The following is a 22,615-nucleotide window of genomic DNA, read 5'->3' as shown; positions in this document are numbered from 1 at the left end:
CACACTTAAAACTTGCGAGTTTTAGACCTAAACATGAGCGTTGCACGTGGTGGCTCGCTCGATAGGGAAAAGGGGGGGGGGTTAAGGAGGGTGGACTGGGCCCGCTTCCGTTAACCAAGGGTGATGCATCTTTCCCATGTGAATCTAATTGCGTGACGACATACAATTTCCAATCACGTGACGATTAGTAACTGTGGTACGCGGTAGGTGGCAGCTCCGATGATCTCTCGTGATAATGGTTGTTGTTGTTGGCAGGTTCAATTAAATTCACATGAGAGTGTGTACTGCAAGGGACCATGATAAAAACGCGTGTGGAGACAGGAGAGGGGGAGAAAAGTCAAGTGGAAAGGTTCGTGCAAAGTTAAGTACCGTTCTGCGTGGGAGATCAGATAAACAAGGGCAAAAACAAAAGCCAGTATGAGATTTCGGAAGGGAAATGAGCCTGAGAGAAATCAGTATTCATTGTATTGCCTGCCACATACAAAATCGACATTACTCGAGTCACAAAAGAAATGTACAAAGGGAACATAAAGACAGGTGTTTTGAAAGTTATCTGTTAAAAGCAATTAATTTAGAATTACTTTGCTCAAGATTCATCAAAGTTATACTAACTCATTTTGCAGTGTAACTCTGTTTACAGTTAGTTACTTTTAAAAGTAACTATAAGTTACGTTCAATCTTTATTCTAGATTAGCTGTACCTCGCGGCTGCGCAACATATGTAAAGAATAAGTGCATTCGGACGTTTACATTATTATCACATAATAAAACAGTAATAAGAAGTTTATATGTTGAAGTCTTGGAGATAAAGTCAATTATAGAACATCAAATGTTACATTGAATATTTGTTAAATTTTTGGTTCGATTACATTTCACAACGCGATATGGAAATAATTAAAAATTACAAACTAATTAACAGTATAAAGTGTTAATGGAAAATACTATTATACTACAGACCTGACCTTCATGATCCAGGGATTAGTAGAATTTGCTTCGAAGCCGAAGGTTCTGAGTGAATCTTCAAAGGCTTTCCATTATATTCATCTTACACGCTACACACACAGATGTGTGTGAGTACAGTGCACAGTGCTTTATTTCTGGGAAGAGAGGCTTCCGTACTCTTAACTTGATTTGCTATTGTCGTTTGATCCCCACCCTTGGAATAAGGAAAATTTGCCTACTTTTCTTTCCTGCGTCCCTTTTATTTGTAACCCTTCGTCTCTTTCAGGGCCGGCGAAAAGGGGCGAACCGTGTCACTGCCCAGGGCGCCAAAATTTGAAGAGAAGGAAAAAGAACAAGCCTATTGAAAACTTGAAAGTTATAATATTATATTACATAACTTGGAAGTTAATATATGCCAACCCACCGCTTTGAAGGAACATATCAGTAGTCTCACTTTAAAACCACTTGAGTGCCACACGCCAGGGGTCCCGGGTTCGAATCTTGGCCTGGGCATGGATATTTGTGAGTGTCCATTCATAAATTTAATCATATCATCAATCATCCCCATCTTCGCAAAATAGCCAAAAGTGGCATAAGAAACGAAGTAAAATAAAGCAAATCAAACAATCACAGAGTGCCACCGCCCAGGGCGGCAAAATGACTTTTTAGTTTTACTGTAAACAAAATATATGGCTTATCTATCAACAGTCTGAAAGATATAAGCTTTGTCTGTGTGTGTAGCAAATTCTCGAAATCTTGGACACTAACTCTTGGTTTTGGCGCGACAAATCTCGTAAGAATCTGGCCTCCTTCTAGACTATTTCTACAAGGTCGTTTCGGTATAATCCCTAACGATACGCGCCTACTTCCATGGAAAAGTGGTTAGCACAACTCGCTTGGGTATGGGGTTTCTTTGAAAGTCTCCCATCATCAATTTCATCACTCATCCTCATCTTTGCAATTAGCCGAAAGTAGAAAAGCGAAGTGAAATAAAACCAATTCAATCAGACAACGATAAGTAAGCATATTTTCTCTTTTCAGACTCCAAGCATTCATTATACCTTTGTTACTTTTTCTGCTTTAGATGAATATTGTAACTGGGGAAGTAAGTGCTCATCAACGAGACAGAAATGCCTTGCACATATTTATCCGTCTCTATATTGCCTTGCACCATGTTCGCTGGAAGTTAATACAAAGCTCAAGAGCTGATGTTTTATGGATCCGCGTGTCGCAGTAGGAGGTCCCGGACCCTACTTTGAAGAGATGATAAATATTCCCTTCACCCAGCCGAGCAAGCGACAATTGGCAGTGCTATCTGCTACGACATGTATCCGTTCTTCCTCCACCCCTCTTCCACACAAACATCGCAGTCTTCCTTGTTCTCTTCCTCTTCATGGTTAATCGGACCCAACACGTGACTCGCTTTCTGAATCCATTTAATCGAGTGACTCTCCTCGACAACATTTGACACTTTATTCGCAACATATGCTTCCCGGTTGAACGACTATAGGCGCGTGGCGGTCCCGGTGGCAGGGAGGGGAACTAACAGAGAAACTTCTCATGTCCTTCCCCCACTTTCCGTTCCGGGACCATTTGCGAGTCCCTCCTTTTCAGCTTCCTAGATTGTTACTCTTCTTTTTTCTCTGTCCCTGCCCCCTTCCCCCGGCGTAACACGCTTGGTCGATTTCGCCCCTCTGAAAGCACGAGTGCCCGAGTTTGCATTTTACAGATCACTGAGCTAAGCCCTAACGTGACTCTCGGGCGAAATGTCCACCACCGCCGTCGTCGCCGCTGCTGCTGCCCTCTCGCGAGGGAAAAAGTCGACGGACGATGGACAACAGAAACGAGATTTTACGCCGTATGATCTCTCCTTCCCTGACAGCAGATATATCACTCTAAATAAGGCCGTTCGATGGTTCAGCTTTTGTGTTCTTCCTTACGATTCAAGAAACCTGATTGAGCGAGTTAACTAGACTGAAATTGATGGTCCAGAAGTTTCGAGAACGGGAAAGTAGGAAGTGCATTTGGGATGTATAAATACAAAATACTACCACGCAAATTGTCCATCACAATGCTTATTCTCTTTGTTTTGCCCAATAAGAGCTTCAAGAATTGATTCAAAATGTCAATCTGCAGACAACCTCTGCACCAACATACGTACAGTGGGATCCATGAGTATTACCCTGCAAATTGTCCATCACCATGTTCGTGGACTTTATTTGACCCAGTAAGAGCCTCAAGAATTAAAAGAAAACTCAAAACAAGCTGTTGACAACTTCTGAACCATAAAAATCCATCACTTAAAAACAGACAGGATGCAAGATAAAAATTAATGAAAATAGTCATGGACAATTTGCACTGTAATACTCATGGATCCCACTGTACGTGTAAATTGCAGTCCTTAGAAACACGTAGGATGCTAGCCCTCGCATTACCAAGCGGGGTATTCTGACTACCCCAGGTTGATTTTTCCCGATAATAATTTTATCTGAAGAGCTACATACTTGAGGTTTCATGACTTTGTCCTAAAATGATTGAAATTGTATTTACACTCGTGACTGACCCATTTTTTTGTTTTTATAGTTATTTTTGGCGGGATATATTGGTGGGATTGTGATAGGGTGACCATCCGTACTGATTTTCGCAGTACAGTCCTTTTTTTTGATGGGCTGTCCTGCAGAATGCGAAGCCATGTATAAAATTAAGATATGTCCTTTCTTTCACACATGTCCTGCGAAATGTCCTGATTTCTACTCCGGTCTCCGAAGTCCAAATATTTATTTTATATTTTCTTTTGTTTTTCCATGTCAACAGTTTATGCAGTACATACTTTTCTGTCGTGGTCGGGCTGGAGGGAATGAACATCCGGTTAGAACAATGCGTAGTTACCACGGCAGAGAGCAGGTTGTAGACAGTTGCGAACAAAAAGGTCAGGTGGCGCCGATCTGTCCAGTTGTTGCGGGGTGCGTAGAGTGGAAGTCTCGTTCCTGAAGTACACGTCTCGTATTTCAACACTGTCGGGTGAAGATGCCTCCTAGGAGGACATGTGCATTTAATTCAGAACTGAAATCTCTTTATCCATTTCTTAAGAGAGGCAAAAGCGATATTGATGTTCACTGTGAAAAATGTTCAGGTGAGTTTTCAATTGCAAACAGTGGAAGGTCTGCAAGGCAAAACACAAATCTGCCGACGCTGCTGCTGCATCTAGTGCTACTCTTTCTACATTTTTTTCGAAACAAGAATTTTCGGCCTAAAGAACAAAGATTAGCAGCAGCAGAAGCGTGTCTTGCATTTCATACAGTGCAACATAATCAATCATTTCGTTCTACAGACTGTAGTTCGAAACTTGTTAAGGGGTGCTTCGAACCACAATATGCTTGTGCAAGAACAAAATGTGAAGCGGTCGTGACAAATGTGATAAGCCCCTATGCAATTGCAGAGCTTCAGAAAGAGTTGTATCAGGTAAATTAAATTACAGTTTACACAGATTCGTCGAACCATAAAGCTACGAAATTGTTTCCATCGTTGGTGCGCTACTTCCTTCCTTTGAGCGGAGTGCACGTAAACGTTCTGGATTTTCAAGAACAGTGTGGTGAAACGTCCGATATTGTGTCTTCGTATATCCTGAAGACATTAAATGAATACAACATTGAAACTAAAGTTGTTGGATTATGTGCTGACAACACCAACTGCAACTTTGGACGAGCAGCAAGAAAAGGTAAAAAAAATGTTTACAGTATTGTTCAGGAATGCTTAAACAAACCAATTGTAGGTGTAGGTTGTTCTGCACATGTAGTGAATAATTGTGTACAAACTGCGATGGACTGTTTACCGATTTGCATAGAAAGTGTGGTGCACAAAATATACTCATATTTTTACATATATACAGTACGTGAACATGCTTTACGTGAATTTTGTGATTTCGTGGAGATAGAGTTCTCAAAGCTTCTTTCTTATAGCAAAACTATACCCCGCGACAGGTTAAGTTTGCAGCAGGTTTTATGTATTTAACCGCGCGAGAGCGGCGCTCAGCATCTCCCGTGCGAGTCTTGCCTCGACGCCGAGCTGTTCATATCACAGACATTGAGAAAATCGGCAGTACTGCAGCGGAACTATATTCTGCGCGCACGTTTGGGTCTACATGGGCGAAAAGTTGCTGCAAACTTAACTTGTCGCGGGGCTTAGGTGGCTCTCTTTGTTGCCAGCCGTAGAGCGCATACTTAAACTCCATCCAGCATTGAAATCATACTTTCTATCACAGGACAAGTGTCCCACAATCATTAAAATGTTCTTTGAGGACCCCCCTATCTGAAATATGGCTTTATTTTATCCATTCCAATGCAGCACTTTTTAATGACTTTGTTCACTTTCTAGAGGGTCAATATGCTTCTATGATAGAAGGTTATGCATTGATTGTAGAACTTAAACAAAAATTAGTTGACAGATATAACTGCCCTTTTTTTTGCCTCTTATAGTGCAGTCGAAACTGAAAAGTCTGGAGGAAAATGGGTTTGTTTGTATGTCAAGTTTTAAGGAACATGTGCGTTCATTTCATTCAACTTGTATTGAATATATTAAGCAGTGGTCCTCTCCCTTTTCTGAAATGACTGTGTTGGATTGGGCAAAACTGGATTCGATGATCGAATGGGACAGGGTGCAAAATAGCGTACAATTTTTCAACAAATGGTCAGGAAATCAACTTAATGATTCTTATCTCTTTGATGAAATTTCAAATGTAAGAGCGTATGCTACTCTTGAAAAACTGAAAGCATGGAACACTGCTCAAATTAGAGTAGATTTAAGATGGGTTGAGATATTCAAATATTTTCAGGAAAAATGTATTTCCTTTTATCAGGTATTTGATGTTGTAGAGTTCAGTTTGTGCCTTCCAGCCACAAATGCACCCACTGAGAGAGTTTTCTCATTAATGAATAACATGTGGACTGCTGAGAAATCTCAATTGAAAACTGAAACTCTGAAACAAACACCTAATAATAATTAAATATAATTTCAGTTGTACCTGTAGTGACTTCCATGATATGGTTATGGAAAATACAAAGTTATTACATGCTATTCACTCGAAGCAAAAGTACAGAACCATTAAGGATGATACTTAAATATTGGTACATTTGATTATGAAATATTTGTTAATTTGAAGTTATTGGAATTGTTTTAAAGACTTAAAGTGTAAGTGACATGTTCTCAACAAAATTTTGCTCACAACTGTAGTTAGTTTAATATGTCAAATTTTAAATACATTTAGTTTTCATTTTTGTTTTATGCCACTCATATACTTTGGGGATTCATCAAATAAAATAATAATTATTTTTAAAACTTTTGTCCTTTGTCTTTCCTTTTTTGAAGAAAGTTTGTCATGGTATGTGTGTGTACTGTTTTTTGCTGGTAAGGATCTGGTCACCCTAGATTGTGAGTACCCCGCTTGGTATGAAATGTCTTATCTTCTTATTTGCCAAAAATGAAGGTTTTACGAAATATGTCTCTCGTTCATCTTCGTTATTTAATTTTTCCATTGTTGAGTTTTACCATACATCCATTGTTTAGCTCAAATAACATATATTGTTCGCTATTGTTTCAGGTTACTATTGTTGAGTTGAATTAGAGCGCTCATACATGGCAACGCTGCACTAGTGTCAACATACGGTGTTTATGTTCAGTTTAAATACTTTTAATAATTTGAAAAACTGTATTTCAATACTAAATAAAGCTATTCATTGAAAATAATAGAATCTAAAAACCTATTACACTAAATCACAAAATAGTATTGGGGTAGTCAAAATACCCCGCTTTGTAAAATAAAGGTTTTGATTTTTTATTTGATTTAGTTTATTTTACTTCGCGTTTTGTGCCTCTTGGCTAATTTGCGAAGATGGGGATGAGTGATGAAATGATGAAATTGATGAATGGACATTCACAAACAACCAAGCCCGACCGGGATTCGAACCCGGGACCCTTGGCGTCGCAGCGCGATGTGCTAACCACTCGGCCACAGGGTCGGGCGTAAAATGAAAGTGTCGAAAAGCTTGGCAACGGGAGGGCTAGAGAAACAATTATGAAAATAGTCATGGTCAATTTGACGAGCAATAGCCCTACTTGTGCGGCCCAGTGTTGTGAGATGTATAAATATTGCCAATTAAATTGGCCATTGTCGTACTGGGTCGAATGATGAGAATAATCTTGTTATCATTTTCAGTGTTTAATCTTTGGTTTATTTTCTATTTTAAAATTGCATTCACTTTGTTTCACGTGAATTGAAAGAAAACGATATAATCAAGGGATTCCGGGCAAGTGTGCCAGCAGGATTTTTCCTCAAGGGGGGGCCAGAGTAAGATTCATATCTTGCTCTTCAGTCATAGCAGCTTTCATTATTATTATTATTATTATTATTGCTATTATTATTATTATCATCATTTTTACTTTAAGAATCATGAAATTGAATTGAAATATTTTGTCGTTATATACAAGTTCAAACTGGAGTCTACTATTTAGATAGAAACTGGATTAGTCTTGCTTCACTTCTTTAAAGATTTCAATTTAATTGATAGACAATTCTTTGTCCTTTTGTACTTTTCCACAATGCACATACTATATCTACTATCCACGGTATCTCTGTCTTACGGTTTTACATTCCGAAAGGCACTATATACATATAAAAAAAATCAAATGAGATGTCAATTATGAAGGTCAGATTCCGACTTTTGGAAATGATTTCCCGGCTCTTCCTAATCCATTGATTGATTGAGTTGGGGTTTTAAGTCCACTTATGCACAGGCGACGACACTACCACTATGCCATCGGGGAGGCTCTTCCTAATCCAGAACAGCCGAGAAATTCCAAAGTATCTTATTTAAAACATTCTTGAAATTTTCTGAACTGTAAGTGTCTGAAATTTCTTGAAATTAACAGTTTAACAGTCCCGAAAACTTTCCGACGTGGTCTGGAACTGGAGATTATTTTTCAGTCCCGAACGTCAGGATTGTTATTTATCATTTCCTTCCTAATCCCGTTCCGACTAAAGATTTTCCGTCCCGCACGCCCCTAATTACGGTAGTCAACATGATTCTAGTGTCTCTTTTGAATACGTTCTCTCCTTATTTTGTAGGAGACTGTAGTATTCTGTGACTGACAGCCAGCCAGTCGCAGAAAACAATGTGATAAATTATCGTTGCAATTCCACCATTTAAATTACATGAACTTTCTCCAGATATCTCAGGGCGGGGGGGGGGGGGGCTTGGCCCCGGGTTCGATTCGCGGTGGAAGCTAATTTCGGTTCGGATTCCACTTTAAACTATATTTCCAGTTGCAATTAGCCTTTCTGAGCATAAAGTGACAAACAGAAAGAAAACGCCAACAAAGCACTGCACGGGGAGGTTGTCACGGGTTTCGCTCCCTACTTACTTAGAAATTTGGCAATATACATGTTATTGATTGAACTAGTTTATTTTACTTCCCTTTTCTGCTAATTTTGGCTAAACGTGAAGATGAGATTGAATGGTGATGAGATGAAAGATGAAGGGACAATCACAAATACATATGGACAACACATCCAAGTCCTGTAGAGATATTGGCATGGGTCCAGAAGCCAGAGCTTCGTTAGTCTGCAAAATGAAGTTCAGTTTACTATATGGAAGTGAGGTTCACATTTGGGTGTCTTGTAGAAGGGTCGTCCCTTACACCACTTTTAAATGTTAGCATTGAAAACCCAGTAACATCATTTGGTATGGCGAAAATATGAATTAGTTTAGTAGCATGCCATTCTAAGAATTTGAGAGCCTTAATATGAGAAGTTCCTCGCGTAGCTGGAGAACAGCGGGTTAAAGAATTACAAGCTGCGAGCTTTTTTTTTTCATTCATTGTTTTCTGCCTAATTGGCAGGTTTTTCACTGCAATCTCCAGCTTTCCATTCTCTGCCTTACGCTTCGTAATAGCATACGACCCAGTTTATTTAATATTATTCTTAAGCTGATATCTTTTTCTTCCACGGACTTTTCCTCCTTCAACCAATCCCTCCAAGGCATCCCTTAGGAGGCAGTTCCTTCTTAGACAGTGTCCTAACCAGTTTCTTTTCCTCTTCTTGGTGGTCTCCATTATAGATCTTTTTTCACCAACTCTTTTTAGTACTGCTTCGCTTAACTTGTCCGTCCATTTTACATGCTCCATTTTTCGCCATGCCCACATTTCAAAGCTTCGAGTCGTTTTTCTTCATTTCTTCTCAACGTCCAGGTTTCTGCACCATATAGTGCTACACTCCACACAAAACATTTCACTAATCTCTTCCTTAGACCTATGTCCATGGGTTCACAAAGAAACATTTTTTCTTCTATTGAAAGCTTCTTTTGCTATTGAGATTCTCATTTTCACTTCTTGGTTGCAGCTCATGTCACTGCTTATAGTGCATCCGAGGTATGGATGCAAATGCTAGAGTGCGCGTCAAATCTCCTGCATATGGCGATAGCCAATAGCAGCGCACTGCAGCGGTGCCATGTCGAAATCTCACACGGAAAAGAGAGAGCGTGGTTGAGCGAAACGCCTTGTCAAGGAGAGCACAGCAACCCCGCACGTCTGTGATTGGCTGGTGCTGTTCAGCCGTCCAAGGCCATATGCAGGAGATTTGACGCGCACTCTAGTAACAATACGGACCTCGATTGTAGCTAACATTCCACCTATCTCTAAATGTATAGAAAATGTATAAATGTTTAAAAGAAAAGATTCTGTTATTTTGAAAAAGTGAAGAAGTTTCACAATGCCTTTCTTAACACGCTTTACGGCGAGGAAATCAATAAACTGGCCTCTGCTATCCGTTATCGACAACAAAAAAAGGAAGTCGAACAAAAGGGCGAAGGAAATTTCGCCAGGCTTGAAGTTTGAAAAAAGAAAGAAAAGAACCTTTGAGGGCAGCTTAGTACGTGATAGGGCTGCATTAATCACGGCTACGAAGAAATCGACAGGACGGTTGTCTTTTAGCGCCACAGATCAAAGATAAACGTCCGAGAATTTTAGGTATTTGCTAATATATTGAGCGATCATTTCCTGCTGCATGACTCAAAAGTGTTGCATTCGGGAACAAAAGGAGGCGAAAGGAAAACGGCCGCGAGTTAACATGGATCTTGCCTTAACATTAACGGTAGAAATATTACGTGAGCCAGTTCCGGCAAACATGAATTTTATGTTAATGTAGCGGTGACACGTAATGGTCGCTGAAATCTGAACAGCAGTTCAGCAGGATTGGCGTAGGAATGCTCGGGTACAGGGATACATCGACGGATCTATAATTATTTTCTGTTAGGGGCACAGAATTATATATGACTAGCTGATTGCCCGGCGTTGCCCGGGTATTTATTTATCCCAATCTTCTATTAGACAGGAAAATTATCAATTCTAACTATAGTGTAAAATGAACTTTGAGTTGAACGGCATTGGGAGTGTTACTATTAATCTCGGCGGCCCCGAAAACTATGGATTCCACACTAATATCGGTCGTTTTTCATGTCACCCCCTTGCCACCCCCAACCCTAGGGGTGTCTTGGGAGTTGAACGGCATTGGGAGTCACTATTCATCTTAGCGGCCCCGAAAAATATGGATTCCACACTAATATCGGTCGTTTTCGATTATTTTTACATGTCCCCCCTTACCACCCCCACCCCTAGGGGTGCCAGGGGTGTCTTACCCCCACAGTATTTCTTTCGAGGTTGCAAGTGATACGTGTACCAAGTTTGGTTGAAATAGCTCCAAGCGTTCGAGAGTTATGCCGCAACAAACCACACACATACATCCATTTTTATATGTAGGGTAACTTCGGTGAATAACGCCAGGCGGGAAATAACGCCATTTCAAAGTTTCAACTCTGAAAACATGGACGCATGCAAAGTTAAGGTGTGACTCACCGTTGTGCGATAAACAATGGTGCCTGGTAGCATTGCTGATAAGAACGGTTGCCATTGTCGAGCCTTCATTTAAGATAAACACTTTGAACAGTGTAGACGTTTGAGTTGAGTTTCGAGGAAAAAGGGTCCACATTTTCATCGCGCCGACAAAGGTGAGTGTTTTTCTATTGTAGGATTAGATTTTAAATGTTAACAATGCTGTACGTACACAATACGTTTATTACGTAAGTGAATGATGTGTGTACGGTTTTCATGGTCGGTGTCGTAAGTTTAGAACAGTTGGTTAAACTACAGTCTGTTGTTTCGGGAAATAACGCCATCATCGTGTCGGGGTATAACGCCACTCAATTTAAACTCAAATTTAAGGAAATGTTGATTTCGAAAATAGGTTTATCCTTGCTCAGTTACTTTTGAGGCGTACAGATATTTATTCTCGGTTAATTTCCTCTTTCAGATGGCGAGGAAATGTAGAAATATACGGGCCAAATGGTCAGTGGATGACTTGAGGCAAGCTATGGCGGCCATCAAACAAGGGATAGAAGATGGCATGTGCTGCACGTTCCTCGCAGAACTTTGAGGGACTGGGTATCGCGAAAAGACAAAAAAAAGACATGTTTTTTCTAATAACTTACTACAGTAATTATTTTTCCAAGTACAGTTTAGTAAAGAAAATGTGAATGTTTTACTTGTAATTAGGATAATGTGAATGTTTTACTTGTAATTAGGATAATGTGAATGTTTTACTTGTAATTATGAACATGGCGTTATTACCCGACAGGTCTGGAAATAACGCCATTTCGCATTAACACAGAATTTAGTATTTTATTGCTTTCATTATAACAGTGCAATCAATATTTTATTATTACACAATAGAGGAAAGTTCATTCTCATATACATGTAAGTTTCATGTTCCTAACAATAAAAATGTATGAGTTCTAGAACGAAATGACCAATTGGTGGCGTTAATCACCGAAGTTACCCTATAGAAGAGAATTAGTAAGGAGCGGATTTTTAGGTGCTAAAAAACTGGAAAATATTTAGCCTATCTTTTTATGTTCTAAAAACAGCGGAAATGTGTGGCTAAAGGTAAAAATATTTTCGTTCAAAATGGTTTACTGACCCGCTCTTTCTCATGTTCATACAAAAATCTTATTTTTTGTTTACACAGTTTCTTCTTGACACTGTGGGAGGTAATGTTTACGTAACGTGAATTCATTGAGTAGCGCAAATTGCATGCACACGTATTGTGACAGGAAGTTTTTAAGAACCGGATTGTTAATTTTCTTCAGTGGGGTGTCCCCTGCAACAAATGTCCTACTAAAATCTAAATACTGTTGCAAACCAGTGGTGCAAATAGCACCCCCGCATCTCCCGTGGTGCGGGGGAGGCGGGGGCGTACGGGTTCGCAGTAAGAATGATAAACTAAGAAAGACCTATAGTTCACAAAAGTTTTACTTTCGGCGTTAAAATATATTTTCAACCAAACATATTTTATTTCTATGTCCTTACAACAGCGAACAGAAAATGTTAATCACTAGAAAATTAGTGAATTACCACATTAGAAGAAAACCTTCATTATCTGAATAGTTCAAGTCATTGATTACGTCACCGAAGGGTGACGACAGGCAAGAAAATACGTTTTTCTACCGTGCTTTAGAGATTGTAGTAAATCAAGTAAACAATATATTTCAATGTATGAAACAAATCAAAAAAAGCTTCGCCTTTTTAAGCCCCACCACCCTAACGAAACACCGACAGACAGACAGACAGTTAGCGGAATCTGCTATTTTCTGGGATAAATATGAAGAAAATGTATCTTACACTGTAGCTACAGATATTGTTTGTTTTCGGAATGTAGTGTCAAAGCTGAAATAATAATAATAATAATAATAATAAATGTTGAACTCAACGAAATTTCAGAATTCCTGCTGATAGAAAACAAAATTCTGGCTAGTAGAACTCCTGACGTATGCGCACTGCTTATATATGCTGTATTTGACCTTACCTGTGACGTCATTAAATGAAAGTTAGTTTTTGAAGCTAAAATTGATCAAAAAATACTTGAAGAGCACAATTACAAGAGTGAGATTGAGTGGACTGGCGTTGTTTAGTACCGAAAGCGATCGGGCTAGAAAACTGGACTTGACGAAACTAGCAAAATAATAATTTGCTTCCATCAAAAAACGTAGAGGACTGGTAATGGGCAATTAACAATATCGTAATTTTTGTAGTAACAGTGAATTTTCATATGTAATTATAATGTATGCTTTTCTACAGTTTGTCTTGTCTTAACCTTTCGTACCAGTTTTTACATATTCAAATTACATGTATATATTTTCATATTTGTATATGTCTAATATAAATGCAGGCGTGAATTAATATTTTAGAAAGGGAAGCTTTAAAAAAATAATTTAAAAAAACAAACGAGTAGGGGCACTCAACTGAAAGTTGCGGGGCGGCGCAGAACGTGTTAGTTACCCTACTGTTGCGAACACTTAGAACGACCTTCATCTGAACATATTTCGGACCCATATTAGCACTTGTGAACGCACCCGTGAAGCTGCAATGCAATGTTAGTTTCCTGGCAAATGCTGGGTGACTTGAGAACGTTATTCTGCATGAACTGAATTGACCACATGGTTGACAAAACCACCCCGGGCCGATATGTTGTGGAATCACGAATAGGATAGTAATTTTGTCTATGCATGGGTAACGGTTCAGATTGTTTTATGATTTCTCCTAGCACAAAGACTAATTATCGTAGAATTTTGGAAATCATTGTCACACGAACTTTGAACCTTCCTTAAAGTAATGAGCACTGTTTGGACTCGAAAAAAGTTATTTATGTTGAAAAAAGAAACTTAAAAGTTACCTTACGCAAGCATGCACACTTCCCATGGACAAGATATTTTCCGTCGACAAGCGACAGTAAATATCGTAGAAGCGTGGGAATCACTGTAGAAGTAAATCGGAACCTTAGTATAATGCATTTAGGGACTTTATTTTAATGCAACGAGAACCAAACCTAACCTTCCTAACCTAACCACGAAAGCATATATTGAACAAAATCTTAAGTAATCGCTAAAACTCCGCAGTATGTGTTAACATACGTACATCGAAATCGAACCATGTAAAAATTGCATTCGTAGCACGATGAAATCGCGATAAAAGAAAAGGAACTTGGGCCGTGGCGTGTATATGCAATAGAGAAAAATGACATTCCGTATATATGTACTTTATATATTTATTCCAGTTATTTTTTTTAAAAAAAGTGAGAACAAAAATAAGTTTGTAAACAAACTGTCAAGTACAATTTTGGAATTTTCATTGTAAATCCTCAGAGTTTCTAGTCAGAAGGATGAGCCTGCAGAGCCTGACGGAGTTTCTTGTTGTCTGATTGTGCAATTGAAACTTTCAAACAGATCCGGATCCAAATTTGCTCCATTTCGGTACTTTTTTTTTTTTTTTTTTTTAGGTACACCATAGATAAAAAAAACTGCTCTCGCATAAGTATGTAGTCGTGTGGGTATTCTCGATATTTCTCTTCCAAGCCGATCGCGTAGCCCCTTCAAGTCTTTCCTGTACCGCTGGGGATACGGGTACCACAGTTTGAGAACCACTGATCTAATGGATTAAATATGGTGCATGAAAGGTGTAATTTTTTTCATATATTTTAGAAAAATATATAAATGTTAAATTTTATATTTTTGAAAGGAAAAAATTCCCCCAAATCTCTATGGCGCAGTTTGCTCCATAATCCCCCCCCCCCGGGCACTCCTGCCGTGCACTATGATAAATTCGGAATTTATCAATCGTAACTTGGACCTTACTCTTTTTGTCGTGATTAGCGAAAAGTGCACAAAGGTGGTACTCTGTGAAATAAAAATACAAAGGAGCAAGGGATACAGAATCAAACACTCGATTGGATTTGGAAAATTGACATTCATTCTTTCAAATAGTTCAAGCAGGATTTTGAACCGTAGTACAAACGTAAAGAATGAATGACGTTGCTCGATATAGTTACTACTTGACATTGTATGTTCTCCCATTGTATTAACTTGAAACAGAAAAGCAAACGAACGAGAAACTAAATGCCCCTTTGCACTACAAACCCCATTCTTCCCTGTATGTCCTGTCAAGTGTGCACACTGGCTTCAGACAGGTTTTTACGAGTTATGCGTCGCAAATGTCTGGTAGCGAACTACAAACCAAAACATACCAAATGCTTTGTTGATCTTTCTGCCTTGTACGGTACAAGGTTAATACGTATTTTATCTTTCTCTCACAAGTGAGTGAAGCTTTACAACAGCTTAGTCACGTCTTAACGTAATAAGTTATCGATAGGAAAAATTACATTGCATTTATTTTCACAACTCAGCTCTACGCAGAAGCACGGAAGATCAAAAATCTAATGTACACTTTGACTGTACTTGTCTTAACTCCTGAAGAAGCCACATGATGTGGCGAAAGCTCGAGTTAAAAAGAAGTACATGTCAAAACCGGACTTCCTCTGCTCAAAATCCACTGATGTGAAACAAATGTATCAACAGTACAGTCAACTAATCACACATCCACACAAACAGTTTTCGTAACTTCTTATACCTAGAAAGATTATCCTCTATCCTACAGAACGAAATGAAATTCTACGTTTCTTACCTTCTAACTGCATGTTGCTCTGAACTGCTGTCGATCTCTCTCAAACACAGGATTTACTACGTTTATTCTTTCCTCAAGTTAAAATGCAGAAGACCATTGATTAATTGCACATTAACACAAGATTCTAAAGTTTCTCAAGCCGATAAACTTCGACAAACAGAACGTAATCAGTAGCCAATTCTCAACTACAGCCAACAGACCGGTGTTTTGTTAGCAAACCAGAACTCCCATGATGCAAAGTGTTCAACTGTGCCGCCCTCTTACAGAAACTTCATGAAGCAAACTTAGCATGCAGGCTTGTAGGAAGTTTCGTTATTGTATTTTCACTTCCCATCTTCTTCCTCTAAAATCGGAATTTTGTCCTGAAGGTATGATACGAAGCTGCACAGGTCCACGGTTGCGGATAATGGAATAAGTTTGTACTAATTACTATAATGTCCATAAACAAGGGCGCCCGCAGAATAGGGTAGAGGAGGTTGGGGGGATGCTTGCCCTCACTGAGATAGCTGTGAAAAGTTCACGTAATTCGAATGGTGAAATTGTAGTGATTTTGTGAAACAATAAGTACTTTCTTTTCCTGTGATTTAGAGGCCGGAAGTTGCAGCAATTAACTGCCATGTCCAACAAAATAACGCCAAAACGTTTTCACCAGAGACATTAGAATCACGTTGACTATCGTAACTAGGGTGTGGGGAAAGAACTGTTCTTCAACAAAGTGATCGATGTTTATGGAAAGGAAACAAGAAAAATCCAGTTTCCATTTAAATAGAGGACTCAAGTCTGAGCTTGCCAACAACGCCAGAGTATTTTCAATTCGATTTCAATTTGTGAGGTGATGATGATGATAATAATAATAATAGCGATAATGTTAATAATAACAATAACAATAAATGGTAAATATATAAGTTTCTCTGGCTGAAGGGCAAGATATAAATCTTACTATGCTCACCCTGAGAAAAAATCCGACGAGCTCCGTTGTCCATAAATAATCCGGTGGATATCAGCTTTGTATGTCTAAATTAAGTTGTAATTCAGGAAATTTTAATTTAGGTAAACATTTCAAATTCCACACCAAAGTCTCGAACGAAACGTAGGGTCTCGGTCTCGTCTCGACAAGTCTAGAAGGGTATGATCTCGTTCTTCTTAGATGCCCCCCCCCCCCCACTCACTCTTTCTGTCCTCCGTGACGCTGTTGCCTTGTAAACAACTGGTCACGAGTTCAATCCTCAGTAGATGCACATTACACAGTGGTTCGGATTCAATTTCAAACTGTAAGTCCAGTCCCAATTAGCTTATTATACCGTTCCCCGTGGCGAAGGGGGAATGTCGACCTCCGTGGCGGAGTGGTTAGCACAGCGCGCTGCAACGCCAGGGGTTCTGGGTTCGAGTCCCGGGTAAGGCATGGGTATTTGTGTTCGTCCAGTTGATAAGAAACAAAGAAGAATGTAAGAATTGAAAAGTGTAAAAGTGATAAAAAGAGTGAATGGTGGGGGATACCTCCGTGTAGGGGGTATTTCCTTTAAAAAAAAAATTAAAAAAAAAAAAAGTGGTTAGCACATCGCGCTACGACGCCAGGGGTCCCAGGTTCGAATCCCGGCCTGGGCATGGATGTTTGATAGTGCGCATTCATCAATTTCATCATGTCATCACTCATTCCCATCTTTGCAAGTTAGCCAAAAGTGGCACAAAAAGCGAAGTAAAATAAAGAAAAATCAATCAATCATTTAGCTTGTTACAACCTTGCACAATTAGTAACTTTGCATGTACTTAGTAATAAGTACTGATTCGTGATAATTTTTATAAAATTTACATGTTGTATGGCTCAGTTTGTGACGCAAACGTGAACGCACCAGTCAGTGCGCTTATGGTCTAAAGTATTAACCTTTATGTATTAGTTTAATGAAGTCAGTTCGTTTAACTCAATATGCATTTATTATGATGTAAATATAAACTCGCCAATCAAAAATGATCAATGTTAATGAGCTAACCGAATTGTAATTAGATAATGGCGGAACATTTAAATGTGTATATTTTCCAAAATGTAAGAAGTTTATCAAGGTTAAAGAAAAAAATTGTTAACGAATATGTAAACTTTCTTTGTAAATTACTAAAAACAAAACTATGTATTTTTCGAATATCTATCTGTTATAATTCAGAAAATTGTATCAGGAAATTACTTAAAGGCCGGTGTTCGAGGCTGGAAACTTGAGTATAAATACGACGCATTTTGGCTTGAAAAAGATGTCTGTGTCAGTCTAGGAAGAAGTGATATAGGTTCAAGCCGCTCTTCTGTAAAACCTAGACTGGACAAATTGGAACGTTTCCAACCTAGGAAGAAGTGAAACAGGTTTAAGCCGCTCTTCTGTAAAACCTAGGTTGGCCGAATGGGATGAAAGTTCCCATTTACGTAGGTTCAAGCCGTTCTTCTGTAAAACCTAAATCGGCCATCTCAGGTGAATAACTCCACGTCTAGGAAGAAGTGAAATAGGTTTAAGCCGCTCTTCTGTAAAACCTAGATTTGGGCCACTTTAGTGTTGACCTTTGCAGTGAGTATTATTTTATCTACAAGAACCAATAATTTTCAAGTTCCAGTTACGAGTCATCTACCTACTCGTTGTAAGTGTTCAAGTGGTATAATAAACATTTATCTAAAAACTTTACAAACCTTGGTTGGAGTCTTATTAAACCTACCTTGAGATAGGTTTCATTGTAGACCATTAGAGTCTTCATGTCCACGACTACAGGAGTTAAGGATAAGAAGAGTTACTAGGATAAACTTTGACTTTGAGACCCAGACGAGAACCAGAAGTGTTTACAAATCGGGACGAGACCGAGACAATGTCAAGTCTCGTCTCCGCGAACCCTGCGATACGCTCTCTCGCAACGCCTCCTGTTGCAAGTGGGGCACTCATTAGACTCTCCTGCGACGCACTGTTTGTCATGCAGGTAGAGAAGGAGGATGACGTGACTTCCAACGACGCGCCCCCACCCCTCCCCCGGCTTCCCTTCGACCCCACAGAAACCCCCTCGCAGTCACGGAAGCTTCCATAAATTTTGTTTCAATCGTAATCTAATTCAACGTCGCACGAATTTCCCGCTGGGTTTCCTGGCCGAATCGATAGATCACACCCATCATATCGCGCTGTTGCTTCTTCTTGCTTGATAGCTTTATGAGAAGTTTGTCCTTGTACGCCACGCTCGCACCGGTGTATACGCTCATGTAATCACTCCTCAGGAGAATTACAGGCCAGCTTTCTTCTCCATTAATACCAACTTGGCAGCTGAAATAGATCTATGTCGAGTCAAAAGTAGCTAAGGCTAGCTTTGTACTCTAAATACCCACTACCCACTGCGTAACTGAAACAAGTTTAACTGCTACTCAGGTAATAGTTGTTGCATAGAAACATTTATACTTGTAGAATGAGAAAATGTTATATGCTGAAAAAAAGCGACAATACGTGAACCCTAAAAATTCGGCAGACCTATCAGTAGAAAAGCAAAAATATTGTGCGAGAAATATGATAGTAGTAATAATAATAATAATAATAATTATTATTATTATTATTATTATTATTATTATTATTATCATCATCATCATCATCATCATCCAGATAGCATCCACTATGAGATGCTACGCCATTTGCCCATCTCAGGTAAGTTGTTCGCGGAATTCTGTGAAAGTTTTGTACTGTACATTCAAGATGTATGTTTGCCCATTTGAAATGACCTTTCTTTCTCTTTTCAATAGTCGAACTTTAAAATAATATTAATAATAATAAGAAAAGACCAGCTGATAGTGAACTAGTACCTTCATCTTATACAGAACGTTTAGCTCAGCGAAAGTAAAAAAAGAACGAGATATTTCATAACTTAAAAAAAAACAACAATCAAAATAGATATTTTAAACATAATCACCCTGTACATTTATTTCAAGCTATTATCGACGTCATGTTTACATCAGTGCAAACGAGGCATACCCCCCTCCTCCCCCACCATAATAGTGAGCTTCGTTCTGCTTCTGTAGGGTTTGTTGTGCGACGCCACGTTCCCAGTTTTTGAAATAACCTTTACATAGCCTTCAACAGGCATGTCAGCTTCTAAGTTACGAACAAAAGTTGTTTGTACCTATTTATGCATTTGGTTCCAACAGTGGAATCAGCTTCGAAGCTAAAATTTCTTAAGAAGTCTACTTCGATCTCGTCCCGAAGTTCCTGAGTTCGCGTTCCGGCTTGGGCACGGGTGTTCTTTGTGAATGTCCCTTCATCAATTTTATCATATCATCACTCATCCTCATCTTCATCCTTGCAATTAGCCACAAGTGGCAGAAAAGCGAAGTAAAATATACCAAATCAATCAAGCACTCATTGCGCATTCAATTCAACAGATCTAGGAGACACCGTGCACGCTATGGAGAAAACGGCCCAGTCGTAGCGACAAGCGGCGGCTGCAGATTCGTTTCCCTAGTCCCGTCTAGTTGGCTGCACTTATTGACTCGCTTTGACTCTCTTTGCACCGAAGCGTCTAGTTGGTTGATTTGGAGTCAAGTAGTGTATTTGGTGTCTGCACCATCTGCACTACCTTTCGGACCGGTGTACGTTTGGTGTAAGGTCACGTGGTGCGTTCTAACTAATCAAATGACCGTTTAAAGCAGCAGACAGGCATTTGTTGACTCTTCTGAACTTGAACACCGCTTTCCGTCTAGTTGAACGTAATTTCCTTGCACCACTCTGACACTGGATACACCTGCACTGCACCGAGTGTCAAAAAGTGCAGCCAACTAGACGGGGCCACTACGATTCGTTTGCAAGTGACACATGTCGCTTTTCATTTCGGTCCAAAAGTTCTCGTCTCAAAGCCCGTGGCTTCGTTTTCGTCTCAATTTTTATAAGGTTATCTCGGTGCCAGTTCGAACACAGATTTCTGAAAGAAGAAATATCCATTTCTTCAGTGCCCATCGAAAGCATTGTTAGCCCTTCCAACAATAAGATGACATTAAAATTAGGACTGAGCCGATGCCGATGGCGATGTATTGGTATCGGAAAATATCGGTTGGAATTTGTTTACCGATACCGGCAGATACTTTTCAGGCATTTTGGTTTTTAACAGTCTTCTCAAGAATCCCACGCGACACTTTCGCGGAACGTAATTATCCTTGAAATTATGGAAAATTCGAAGTTTCTTGTTATTTTGTATCAGTTTTGTGTGAAATAACAGAGTTTTGAGATAACATACCAAGTAATTCTTGAATATTTTAAGGCCGGCCCCAGTGGCGGAATGGCTAGCACATCGCGGTACAACTCCAGGGGTCCCGGGTTCGAATCCTGGCCTGGGCATGGATGTTTGTGCGTGTCCATTCATCAATTTTATCATATCATCGCTCATCCCCATCTTCGCAAATTAGCCAAAAGGGGCACAAGAAGAAGCGAAGTAAAATCAACCAATTAAATACCGGGTGTCCACAATTTATCTTTACAACTTCAAATCTAAGTGACTAAATAATGGAACGAGGTATCTCAGTTCTGTTGCCTTCATATAAAAGATAAATTCTCAAAGTTTTTTACTGTTTTTTTTTTCTTCAGGTACATTGAGTAAGTGGTGAAGAGGTGAGGTCACGTTTCCACAAAATGACTACTCCACAGGAGAAGGCACAGTTCATGGTTCATAGAGACAAGATCTAATACACAGGTCCAACGAAATTTCAGGACTAAGTATGGCAGAGAACCACCATCAAGACCAACAATCCGTGAATGGCACAGAAAGTTCATGGACACTCGTGTGGTCTTATGCACAATCAAATCATTGGCCCCTTTATCTTCGCTGAACAAACTGTTAGCTTCAATTGTTACCTGGCTATGCTGGACCAATTTGCTCCCACAACTGGAGCATCTTCAGCCAGATATCTTCTTCCAACAGACTTGTGCGCCACCTCACTGGGCTCTAGATGTACGCAGGTCCTTAGATGAACATTTTGTGGTCGATGGATTGGGAGGAATGGCCCAATTACTTGGCCACCAAGATCACCCGACATAACCCCTTTGGATTTCTTTTTATGGGGTTATCTTAAGGATATTATGTACCGAACGCCAGTTGCCAATATTCAAGTCCTACGACAAAAGTTTATTGCAGCCATCGCAACAGTTACTGAGGAAGTACTAAAGCGGACATCGCAGGAAATCGAGTATCGCATTGATATCCTACGGGTAACAAGGGGGGCACACATAGAGATACATTGAGGTGGTAAAAAAAAACTTTGAGAGTTTGTCTTTTAAATGAAGGCAACAGAACTGAAATACCTCGTTCCATTATTTAGTTATTTAGATTTGAAGTTGTAAAGATAAATTGTGGACACCCGATATTTTGAGGCAAAAATCTTGGTAAATTGATACATGTAATAATTAAAGTGGAATATTTACACACTAATATAAACAAATATTTTAAAGAACTTTTAATTATCTGTGGGAATCGATGAGAGTATCTGTGTCGATTCAAAGTGCTATCGGCTCAGCCTAATTAATATGTATACGTACCGGATTTCTACTCGGTCCGGTGGCAGAAATAAGTTGAAAAGCTACACATCGTGGAAAAAGAATGGAGAAATCTACCTCGTAGGGACCACAAGTACGCGATTGTATCGTTGATGTAAGTCCGTACAGAATTTTCACTATACCTATGCTCATAGCAATCCGAAAATGGAAACGGTATGAAATCAGGACTGTGAGCTTCTCAAATCGAGTATATTTCAATTCATGATATTTCTATGACATGTCAATATAAATAACATACATACATGGCACATAAATCTACACCTACCTTGCTGTCAATTACAGTAGTATAGGGAGTGTCCACCAGCCGCTTTCTACTGCTTTGTTTTCCTTATTTCAACGTAGTACTTTCTTTTTGTGTTATTTAGAACATAGAGTCGGAAGCACTATGAAAAATAGTTCCCCACTTATTTATTCCCTTCTCCTGCCCACTCAAAGTCTGCTTGAGAATTTTTTGAAAAATTTAACAGAAATATAGAGAAAGAGATGGAAAGTAGGGGAGATTCAAAGAGAAAATATAGTGAGACAGAGGAATAAGATAAAGACAGAAAATAAATGGAGGGAGGAAGTTAG

General features: G+C 39.3%; 1 protein-coding gene across 2 annotated transcripts in view; it reads right to left on the bottom strand.

Annotated features, from left to right (window-relative positions):
* LOC145988259 (targeting protein for Xklp2-A-like) overlaps positions 1-15,724 on the bottom strand; it is a 104,299-nt gene extending 88,575 nt beyond the window's left edge. For both annotated transcript variants that reach the window (XM_083123126.1, XM_083123125.1), the window contains exon 1: positions 15,501-15,724. The gene's annotated coding sequence lies outside the window, so the exon portion shown is untranslated. The remainder of the gene's footprint in view (positions 1-15,500) is intronic.
* Positions 15,725-22,615: the final 6,891 nt, after the last annotated feature.

This window comes from Lepisma saccharinum, chromosome 5, assembly GCF_977018435.1.
Source record: "Lepisma saccharinum chromosome 5, izLepSacc3.1, whole genome shotgun sequence".
NCBI classification, from domain to species: domain Eukaryota; kingdom Metazoa; phylum Arthropoda; class Insecta; order Zygentoma; family Lepismatidae; genus Lepisma; species Lepisma saccharinum.
This window is presented reverse-complemented; position numbering and strand designations above follow the sequence as displayed.